Genomic DNA, 11,224 nt, shown 5'->3' on the forward strand with positions numbered 1-11,224 from the left:
CATTGTATTGTTAGGAGGTTAATATCCAATTAATTGTTCCAACATGAACCCCTGTAAAAATAGTGTGCCTTTTCTATCTTCATAAAGTATTCTTTGTTAATAGGTTTGGATTGCAGTAGGTTTATCTGATCCCTGGATTGGTAATGAGGGAACATCTAAAACCTTGGGGGGGGGGGGCAGTCTAGTCTCAACATTTTCATTACTCTTAATAAGGGAAATAATTATAATGAATATTTAATAATTAAGTAATTTTTTAAAGAAATTACCTTGAATTATTTTGGGGAAAAAAGCTTGGTTTTGCAGAGCTACAAATAGTTTTATGTGTGTTGATATACCAGATAAAATGAATACAACTCCTAAGATTGCACTTGTGGAAAAGCCACCTGCTACTATATATAAACGGGATTTCTGAAATGAAACAGTTGATTTAATTCAACACATTCAACATTCAAAACATTCATCAAATGCATGTGTTTAAAAGGGCTTGACCCAGTGGCACAGAGACTAAAATTAAAGTGTAATCCTATCCCTCCTCCTCAATCTTGATATCCTATTTTACTTAACTGGTTCTGATGTGCCTTTCAAAAAGACTAATCCAGTTTGCATTAGAGCACAGAATATAAACTAGTGTCTTATCCACCCTTGTTTTTCAGGCTGAGCTTTTACATGCTGCTCCCTATCCAATCTCTTTTTGTTTCAATGCAATTTTTTAAAAAATTCAATGCAATTTTTTCAATGCAAGAGATTTCAATGCAATTTTTTTAAAAAAATCATTCATATAAAACTGGGCCTACTCTCAGTTAAAAAGAAGTTCAACATCAATTGATTCCTTCCTTCTTCCTCCTTTCGAGTTGCCTACAACAAACAAGCAAAGCAAACATAACTTACACTATTTCCAGTCATCAGCAGTGAGTTTACAATAGTTTGATCTATGTTGCCTTTGACACTAATTGAATTGTAAACTAAAAGTTAATTAGTGAATAATTAATTTAATCCAAATTTTCTTCCCTCCTACTCCCACAACATTAAACCAAATTTATTTTTTCAAAAAGACACTCAACACACAGTGTTTGTGAGTACAGTAGAGTCTCACTTATCCAACATAAACGGGCCGGCAGAATGTTGGATAAGCGAATATGTTGGATAATAAGGAGGCATTAAGGAAAAGCCTATTAAACATCAAATTAGGTTATGATTTTACAAATGAAGCACCAAAACATCATGTTAGACAACAAATTTGTCAGAAAAAATAGTTCAATACGCAGTAATGTTATGTAGTAATTACTGTATTTATGAATTTAGCACCACAATATCACGATATATTGAAAACATTGACTACAAAAATGCGCTGGATAATCCAGAACGTTGGATAAGCGAGTGTTGGATAAGTGAGACTCTACTGTATTTGATAATTATTTCATATTGTTATTTTTTTAAGAACAGGGACAAGGAAGCAGATAATCAGAACAGATTCTTGACCGGCAAAGGAAATGGAGGATGCAAACATGTTATACTTTCTCATATAGAAAATAACTTACCTAGAACAATTCCATACGGTTATCTCATAATCTACTACATTTTGCGAAGATTGCTCTGAAACCAAACCTCATTTCCGCAGGACTGTTTATACTGAACAAATACTTCTACCTCACTATGTGATTTCCACTCTATTTTAAAATGTCACGTGTACAGTTCAGCCCTTAATGATGTTTTTGCCCATATATGCAGACTATTTGAGAGTAAGCTGCAATTAAACCAGGAAGTTTCAACCATAATATCCTGCTCCATCCATACAAAAAAACTGAATTATAGGTCTTTTGGGTTTTTAAGCCAAGATACCATCAGATGCAAACAAAAGTTCTTCTAGATCCTAGGAGGCAGAAAATTCACTGAACCTTATGTACTCAAGGGGCTCCATTCTACCTCAAGCACCCAAAATGGTTAGCCCCACTATCACACCACCCTGGTTGTTGCTGAACTCTGCTCAGGCCAAAAAAGCAAGTGAGGAAAGATGGAGGGCTGCCCTTCTTTCTGGTTTGGGAAGGAAGGAGAAATGCTTCTTGCCTTTCCTTCTTCACACTGAATCCTTAATATAAGCAAGTTGTTTTCCCTGCTCCCTCTAACCCCTCTTTAAGACCCCATTCTTGTTATTTTTCCATATTTATATTTTTTCTCTATCTGTATCTGTATAAAGGTAGACATTTTAAGATCAGTAATGCAATTTGCCCCCTCCCCCAGTAACCCCTCAAATAAACAGGTCTTTTCATCTTTAGCTCTTACTATATGCATTTTAAAAAGGAGAGTCCCTAATGTTTACTCTCAACTTATCCACAGGACAAAGCAAAATCCATTAATTTTGGCCTGAAACCTTGTCCTCGGATTACACGTGAAATTGACGTAATACACAAGTATTTAATGACCCATATTTTTTGGAATAATTTAATGGTTTGCTATGCCATTTTTTGCCTTTGGAAGCCACCCTGAGTCTCTTAAGGGAGAGCGGGCAGGTTAAAAATAAAGATTATTATTATTATATTATTATTAATGCAAAGATATAGAATGGAGTACACCTGGCTCGACAGCAGTACGTGTAAAAAAGATCTTGGAATCCTCATGGACAACAAGTTAAACATGAGCCAACAATGTGATGAGGAAGCTAAAAAAGCCAATGAGATTTTGGCCCGGCATAAATAGGAGTATAGTGTCTAGATCCAAGGTAGTCCTGCTACCCCTCTATTCTGCCTTGGTCAGACCATACCTGGAATACCGTGTCCAATTCTGGGCATCGCAATTTAAGGGAGATGTTGACAAGCTGGAATGTGTCCAAAGAAAGGCGACTCAAATGATCAAGGGTCTGGAGAACAAGCCCTATGAGGAAAAGCTTAAAGAGCTGGGTATGTTTAGCCTGCAGAAGAGAAGGCTGAGAGGAGACATGATGATCATTTATAAATATGTGAGGGGAAGTCACAGGGAGGAGGGAGCAAGCTTGTTTTCTGCTGCCCTGGAGACTAGGATGCAGAACAATAGCTTCAAATTACAGGAAAGGAGATTCTACCTGAACATTAGGAAGAACTTCCTAACTGTGAGAGCTGTTCAGCAGTGGGACTATCTGCCCCGAAGTGTAATGGAGGCTCCTTCTTTGGAGTCTTTTAAACAGACTGGATGACCATCTGTTCGGCGTGCTTTGAATGTGATATTCCTGCTTCTTGGCAGGGTGTTGGACTGGATAGCCCATGAGGTCTCTTCTAACTCTATGATTTTATGATGACGATGATGATTATAACAGACAGTTTCGCCAATAGTGCTTCATACCATCAATAGATCACACACTATTAAAGGAGATCAGAGTGAATGCAGATCTGGATTCAGACAGTAAATATTGATTCCAATAGTACAGTAGTATCAGTTCTTTTTTCTAAAGACTAAACAGCTGAAGAAAATAACAAAGGATATATCTATTATTGCTTTTACCACAGTATATAATCATAGTACCCCTTATACTATGGATGAGTAACCTTTGGACCACCATAAATTTTGATCTACAATCCCAATCAGCACCACCCATCATGAAGGACCATGGGAGATATAATTCAAAATACAGTATCTGAAAGTCCCACAGATGAGCTTAACAGAAAGCTAATGTCACTAATCTTTGCAATGTAATCCGCATGCTTTCTTAATACTATAATATAGAAAACCTTACCAACATCACTGTGTACAAACATTTCCCATACAGATGTCAAAGCAGAAAAAAATTATATTACCTAAAACTGTGAATTTAATGCACACTCTTATGAACATAGCATAGTGATACTGCAAATCATACTATTAGCACATAAAGTGATAAAATTTAAGAATACGTATCTTAAAACTACAAGACGATTTAGAAATTTTAATTGATCCAGGAAGGAAACAAAAACTAGAGCTACCAAACCAAAGTATCAATTTTCTCAACAATTATTAACATAGATTGTACCTCTATCACAGGTTGCAAAGCACTGTCACTGAGGAAGTTAAGATCAGTAGACACACAGAGCAATTGGCTGCAGTACTTTCCCTTCAGGAGCATTACTCTGAAGGAAATATCTTTGGTTATCCAATGGATGAGTCAGCAGATCAAAGTAACACTAAAGAGGCGCTTAAAATATAAGAAAAGCGAGAACTTGCCTGCACAGATGCAGCACTCTCAATTTTTCAATTAGAGCTGAAATGACTTAAAGACACCAGATCCTGTTTGATCTTGGAAGCCAACTAATCCCTGGTTGGCACTTGGATGGGAGAATATTCCTTGCCTGAGAAAACTATGGTTGTCAGGCGATTTGAAGGCATGTGTATACACACCCAGCGCACTCAAGGCCAAAGGACAATCCATTCCCTACCAAACTTTCTCTATGTAAGATCCCCTCTGCCCTATTGTGGAAGTCTTTCTTTGCACTGGAGTTCAGTGCAACATTATTATCATAATCCTTTGGATATGGCTTCTGAGATTCAGAATTCTGTAAGGTAGGTAAAGACAAACAATGATTACACAAGCTGCCTTCTGCTCAAACACTGGATACAAATAGACCAAGGTTACACTGCTGTTGCTAATGGATCTGATATTGTCTGTGGTTTACAGTCCTTTGTCTCACAAGGCCAAGAAGGGGAGTGACCTGTGCCCACACTGATATCCCTAGGGACTAACTGATCATTTAATGCAGTTTGCAGCTAGATTCAAACTGTGGTGGCCAGACAACAAACACCCATGAAAGTGTGCAAAGCCCTAAATATGCACCAGTCTCTGTGATTTGTGTAATCACCATTTGGGTTTCAAACTAGTTCCAGGATTCCCTATGGAATCATCAACACAGCAAAACCACTTTTTTCAATACCAATCTGAAACTGCATTAAATGGTCGGTGTAGATTAGCCTTTGAACAACTCTGACTGATGAAGGAGCCAACGAAGCTTCAAAAGCTGGCATGAAGTATTTTGCACAACATTTATTATTGTATTCATTATAAACTATTGCTAATTAAATGTAGCTCTTTTACAGCATGGCTCTATGTATGGGTATTAAGAAATAAGCAGTCATTAATTTATTGGGACTTAAAAAGTAATTCACAACAAATGCATACGCTTCAGCTAGTCTATTGTTTTACCTACTTACCACTTCAGTCAGACTCCTACATTACATAAAAGCCAGAAATTCAACATGAAATTCAATGTATTTCATCAGAATTAATGATGAATCCAAATTAGAATAAACTCATAAAGATTTGCAATATGTATATTGTGTAAGGTTCCATTGCAGAAATGTGATTCCTTCTTGTCTTCCAAATACGGCACAACCTCTGTACTGGCATCCACCAAACATGTCCTTTCTGTGAATTTATGTCCCCTAGGTGATCCTAGGGCATGCTTCCACTAGCCGTCCTCCAGGGTGAATCTATTTTAATCTCTGGTGGAAGTCATTCATTTCAGTAGTCTTGATTATTATCCATGGTTTTATATTTCCACATTACGTTCAGGAATGTATCCCTCATATATACAGGGGATATATACTATATCTCCAAAATCAAAGGAAACATGTCATCTGTGATCTCATAATTTTGATAAGATATACTTGATTTAAGACACAACGGTATCAATAACTGAAAACATGGATAATAGTGACTCTTATACTTTGACTATATTTTGGCTGGAAGCATACCATAGAATTGCACTGGTAGACCTAGAGATGCCCACAAGCATTTTGGGGGGAGGGGGAATATTTTTTCGAGTGTGGGTAAGTGAAAAGCCATGGATATCAAATCCATGAATAGTGGAATAATTCTGTATATTTTTAGAAATGACTTCATATCTGTTATATACTCTTAGTCTTAATTGATTTTATAATCTAATTCATTGTGTTGCACAATATATTGGTACTTCATAAAATTTTAAGTCTGTGGAACCCTGCAGATATAAGATTGCAGCTATTCAGCTGACTAAAGAGATCGGTCACATAGCTAGCATTCCAACAAATGCCCTTGAACACCTGTCAGCATGTTAGCAAGTTCAAAAAAGCAAGAGATTTTAGATCTTCAAGAGATGAACAAATTATACAAAACATTTTATTAGCATTTAAGGTTCAGTGCACAGTTATGTTTGCAATGATAACTGAGCAAATTAATGTTTTGTAAGCCACTCTGAGGGCCCTTCCAGACAGGCCCTATGTCCCAGGATCTGATCCCAGGTTTTCTGTTTATCCCAGATTTTCTGACAGTAGGTAAGGTAAAGGTTTTCCCCTGACGTTAAGTCCAGTCATTTCTGACTCTGGGGGTTGGTGCTCATCTCCATTTCTAAGCCGAAGAGCCGGCGTTGTCCATAGACTCCTCCAAAGTCATGTGGCCGGCGTGACTGCATGGAGCACCGGACGAACTCATATAAAGCAGTTTAAAGCAGAAAACCTGGAATCAGATCCTAGGATACAGGGCCTGTCTGGAAGGGTCCTGAGGGCCTCTGTAGCTGAAGAGTGAGATAGAAATACTCTAAATATAAATAAATAATAAATAAAGACATCTACTTCCTCTCTGCTAGAATATTCAGATGAACTGAATATTACAAGTGAACTATATTTGTCCATTAGATGCATCACACTGTACTCATGTGCTTCCATTCTAAACAATGCTCCCTGTCTGAATGCATGCTGTGTCATAAGACTGACTTCTGTAATAGAGAAGTTTCTCTATATACAAACTGGAAATTCAGATTGGTGGAATTATAATAGTTTTCCTAATGTTCCATTTAATCCCAACAAAGGGAATAGGAAATCATTCTACCACCAGCTTCTTTCCCAAACATAGTAAACTTTTAATTTAAATAAGTTCCTTTGGAAAAGGCTTTTTTTTTCAGTAGTGTGGAAAATGTAAAGTTTGTATAAGTTTGTACCATTGTGAATGAGCATTCAGGAGTGAAAGTATTAAAATGTAACACTACCTTGAGAAACCGGGAAGCCAAAGTGAGATGTATTGTTTATACAACACAATATTCTTTAAACTTTGTCTTCTAAGTGGCCAGACGAGCACTGCCTCCTTTTAAAGCTCTTGTTTATAAAGATTTATTCTCATCTGCTCCTGTGTAGTGTCCTTGGTCATTAAATTTTAGTATGAAAAAAATCACAGTACATTTTATTTTTATAGTAAATAACAGAGGGGCAGTATGTTAGCCTGCTGCAGCCAAAAGCAAGAATTCCGTGGCAAGCTAAACCTTAACAGATTTATTATGGCATGGACAGGAGAAGTTAGCATCCAGAAGCCAGTGAGAGAGCATTTCAATCTCCCCAAACATTATGTAAGATTGGACATTTACCAATGTTTTAACAGATGGAAACCTCCAGTATGATACTGTTAAATTAGATATTATGTGAAGATTTAATATTATCACATTTGGGCTCAGAAGTAATTAGCTGATTACAGGAAATAGCTGTTTATTGTCAGAGGTGAACACACATTCTTCCTCTTGCCTTCAATTAATCAGTTACTGGTAGGAGTTCACACATATGTCCCAATTGTATCCCACTTTTGACTTGTTATTGTTTTCATTTGGATTCTAAATAGAAATTCAATTCCTTTTCTGCAATACTGAGACTTAAGGCTTTATTTTGCAACATTTTGCTAGTAATTTTCTGAAAGCATTACTAGTTCCTGTATATGTACCCAACTAATGACAACATGCAATGTTTCTAACAGATGTATCACGAATGGTAAAAGCTGGACAGGTTTAAATCTGCTTTTAAAACTTCATATCTAATAAAAAAGAATCTGATTAACTGATGTTTGTGCCATTAAGTCTAATGACAACTATGCTCCTTTAACATTATAGCTGATGTTGGTAAAGAGACTAATGTTTAGGCAATAAAACATTCCGTCTTCCATGTTTACAAAACACAGAAGTCTAGCTTAACTGCATTACAGACTGCACTTCACCTTGGCTAAACTATTCACACGTACTGAAATGTTTAATCATATTAAATATAGAGGTGTAATTAGTACAGAATTTAGTTCTGTGAGAAGATGAACAAGAAGAACCAGATGAAGACTGCCTTGACACAGAGTTGGGAATGGTACTCTGGCTTTATGACATAAATTCTATACGATATAGAGATCCAGGGATAACTTTTGCATTTTCATGAGGTGATCTTCACAGGCAGTGCAGCTATTGATTTGTTGTAGTTAAACCCTGCCACCATTGCTACATGTCTCCCAAGGGTCTCCTTTTCACTAGATATTATGTTATATAAATAAATTTTGGCATTTTAATGCCAAACAGAACAGAACATCAAGATTTAAAAAAAAACAGCAATTGTGTCACTGGTCTAAGCAGACTCAGGCCATAGCCAAAAGAAAAATCTACTTGGTGAGGTGTGCCTGAAACAACCTCACTACACAAGCCTTTTAGATCAAAAGCAACAACCTAATAAAAAGGTGGCTACTTTTCTCAGCCAAAATAGCCAACTTTGAGAGGGGTTTTTGGAATACAGGTGGATATGGATAAAAGAACATAACCTTTACTCCATCTACCACAGGTTTATTCCAAATCACCTTCCCAAAGCTATTCTTTCTCTGAAAAACAGCTACTGGGCTTTTTAGACATATGTGGCTATGCCCTAACAGGTTAATGACAACCTTTTATTTAGGATGCATTCACACTGTAGAATGAGTGCAGTTTGCCATGGCTCAATATTATGGAATCATGGGATTAATAGTTTGCTGAGGCACCAGCACTCTTTGCAAGTGAAAGTTAAAAGCTTCTATAGTGTAGATGATCTTGACCACAATCTGCATTTTATCCATTTGTAGAAGTACAATCCAGGAAAAACAAGATTACGATTGCACTAATTATATCAAGAGGCCTAACTTGACAAGTAAACACTGAGTGGATAACAACCCAATGGGCATACTGTATTTAGCATTGGTTTTGTATTTATTCTTCCACATATAAAAGGACACACTCTAACAAATCTTGTTAATTTTCTTTTCCTGTCAGAATCACCAATGCAGAACCAAAGGCTTAAAATTGCCTGTGCATCTACACTAGAAAAGAGGGTATGTATGTGGAAGGCAGGGGCGAATTCATCACTCATTGAATCTGCAATAATAAGAGAAAGCGGTTTGCTATATTTTACATGGTAAACTGATTTTCTGTGTGAGCTCAAATAGTCACTTCTGAAACCAGATTCCAAAATTCCTGGACCAGCTCAGCTCCATCACATAGGGAGACACCTTTCCCCAACTACCACATATATATCCCACATTTAAAAGAGATCTGTCATGACACAACATCTGCATGAAATGTGTGTACTCTCTCCTGAAAGATGACAAAGTGACAACCAGTTGCAACTCCATTCTCCATTTGCCCAGAAACCAGAGGTCTGCCTAAATCCATGAGGACTTTTCCTTCTGCCTGCCAGCTACTGCAGATCCTTTCAGGAAACTCTCTTTCTACAAAATGTATGTACCTTCTCTTCTCCAGCAACTCCCAGAAATTAATGACACGAAAGCAGGCATCCCTGAGCCTGAATCACAACAACTTCATTTCCCCAAGTCTTACTTAGCTCAACATCCCCCAGTATACTCACCAGAGAAATTGGATATTAGGATCTATAACTAAAAAGGGAGTTGGAAGTCATTTCTAAACAATGCAGTAGTCTGCATAGTTTATATGCTCCTGCGATAGTAGTTTCTTTTCTACTATGTTTGTATGTTTTTGATCTGTTAATAAAAACTTGAGCAAATTCTGAAATACTCTCAAAATAATAATCTGTCCAGTGAGACAATACTTTCACTGCTAATCAAGCAGGCCAACTGCAACATTCACACTTGCCTCAGGCAGACAAAAGTTCTTTCCCCCACCCTGAACCTTCCACAGATATATAAACCTCCCATGCCTAGTTTCCAATATACCTCACAAGCACTGAGGATAACCACCATAGATGTGTGCAAAATGTCAGGAGAATGCTCCTGGAACATGGCCATACAGCCCGTCCGGCCATGAAAGCCTTCGACAACACAATTTAGTATGCCCTTTTCCTTTCTGTTACTACTTGATTTCTTATGTGTGCCTGATGTAATCGGAATGCATGTGATTTTGAAAAATTGAACAAGACGAAAAATGAAAAGAAGCCCTCCCCTTTTCCTGTCACATGGCATTTCTATGCTGCAGAATGAATGCAGCTTGAGACTACTTTTTACTGCCATGGCTATAAGGCCCCGTGAGTTGTTGTTTTACAAGCTGCCCCATCACACTAGAGCAGTGGTTCTCAACCTGGGTCCCCAGATGTTTTTGGCCTTCAACTCTCAGAAATCCTAACAGCTGGTAAACTGGCTAGGATTTCTGGAAGTTGTAGGCCAAAAACATCTGGGGACCCCAGGTTGAGAACCACTGCACTAGAGCATGAATCCACTAAAAATCCGGTTTCTGCCTCCTGCAGAATTCTGGGGTTTGTAGTTTGGTGAGGCCCAGGACCTGTCTGGCTTAGCTGTTTAAAACCCTCTCCTTAAAGTGGATTTAAAGTGGATCCAAGTGTGATGAGGTCTTTTGCCATCTCTTGGGTCAGGATTCCATAGCAATGAGCTGTGGCTGTTAAAAGTGGTGTCAAACGGGCAAACTTGGGTCTTCCCTCCAAGTGTTTTGGACTCCAACGCCCACCATTCCCAACAGCCTCAGGCCCCTTCCTTTTCCCCCTCAGCCGCTTAAGCGGCTGAGGGGGGAAAGGAAAGGGCCTGAGGCTGTTGGGAATGGTGGGCGTTGGAGTCCAAAACACCTGGCGGTCCAAAGTTTGCCCAGACCTGGTGTAGATGCACTCGTTTCAAAATGGGCATTCTCTTGCCTGGGCAAAGCACCCATTTCCTTTCCTTCCTTAATGGTCGCTGCAGAAAAAGACTCGAAGGAACTCTACAGAATGAAAGAAACGGTTTTTCCCAAATATACTCACAAGAGGCCCTCCTCCCCGGAGCCCGCCTTGGTCCATCCACGAAGCGGCCCTTCTGAGGGAAAGCGCCTTCTCACTCACTCACTCACTGCCTGGCACGGTTGCCTCTTCTCTCCTGAGGGAGGGAGACAGGGCTGGGCTTCCTGCAGAAGACCCTGGGAGAGGCCCCTTTGTTCTCCTCCCCGGCTTCGCCCAGAGAGGCCTGGCTCGGCTCCTCTCTCAGCGGACCGCCTCTTCGGGAGCCTCCAAAACCACGACCACCGCGGCGTCA

The 11,224-nt window shown here is 38.7% G+C and overlaps 1 protein-coding gene across 5 annotated transcripts in view; it reads right to left on the reverse strand.

The window, feature by feature from the left end:
- ankib1 (ankyrin repeat and IBR domain containing 1) overlaps positions 1–11,214 on the reverse strand; it is a 60,297-nt gene extending 49,083 nt beyond the window's left edge. For 4 of the 5 annotated variants that reach the window (XM_008112514.3, XM_008112513.3, XM_008112515.3 and 1 more), the window contains exon 1: positions 10,957–11,214. The gene's annotated coding sequence lies outside the window, so the exon portion shown is untranslated. The remainder of the gene's footprint in view (positions 1–10,956) is intronic. The other variant, XM_003221975.4, reaches the window with a different exon arrangement.
- Positions 11,215–11,224: the final 10 nt, after the last annotated feature.

This window comes from Anolis carolinensis, chromosome 6, assembly GCF_035594765.1.
Source record: "Anolis carolinensis isolate JA03-04 chromosome 6, rAnoCar3.1.pri, whole genome shotgun sequence".
NCBI classification, from domain to species: Eukaryota; Metazoa; Chordata; class Lepidosauria; order Squamata; family Dactyloidae; genus Anolis; species Anolis carolinensis.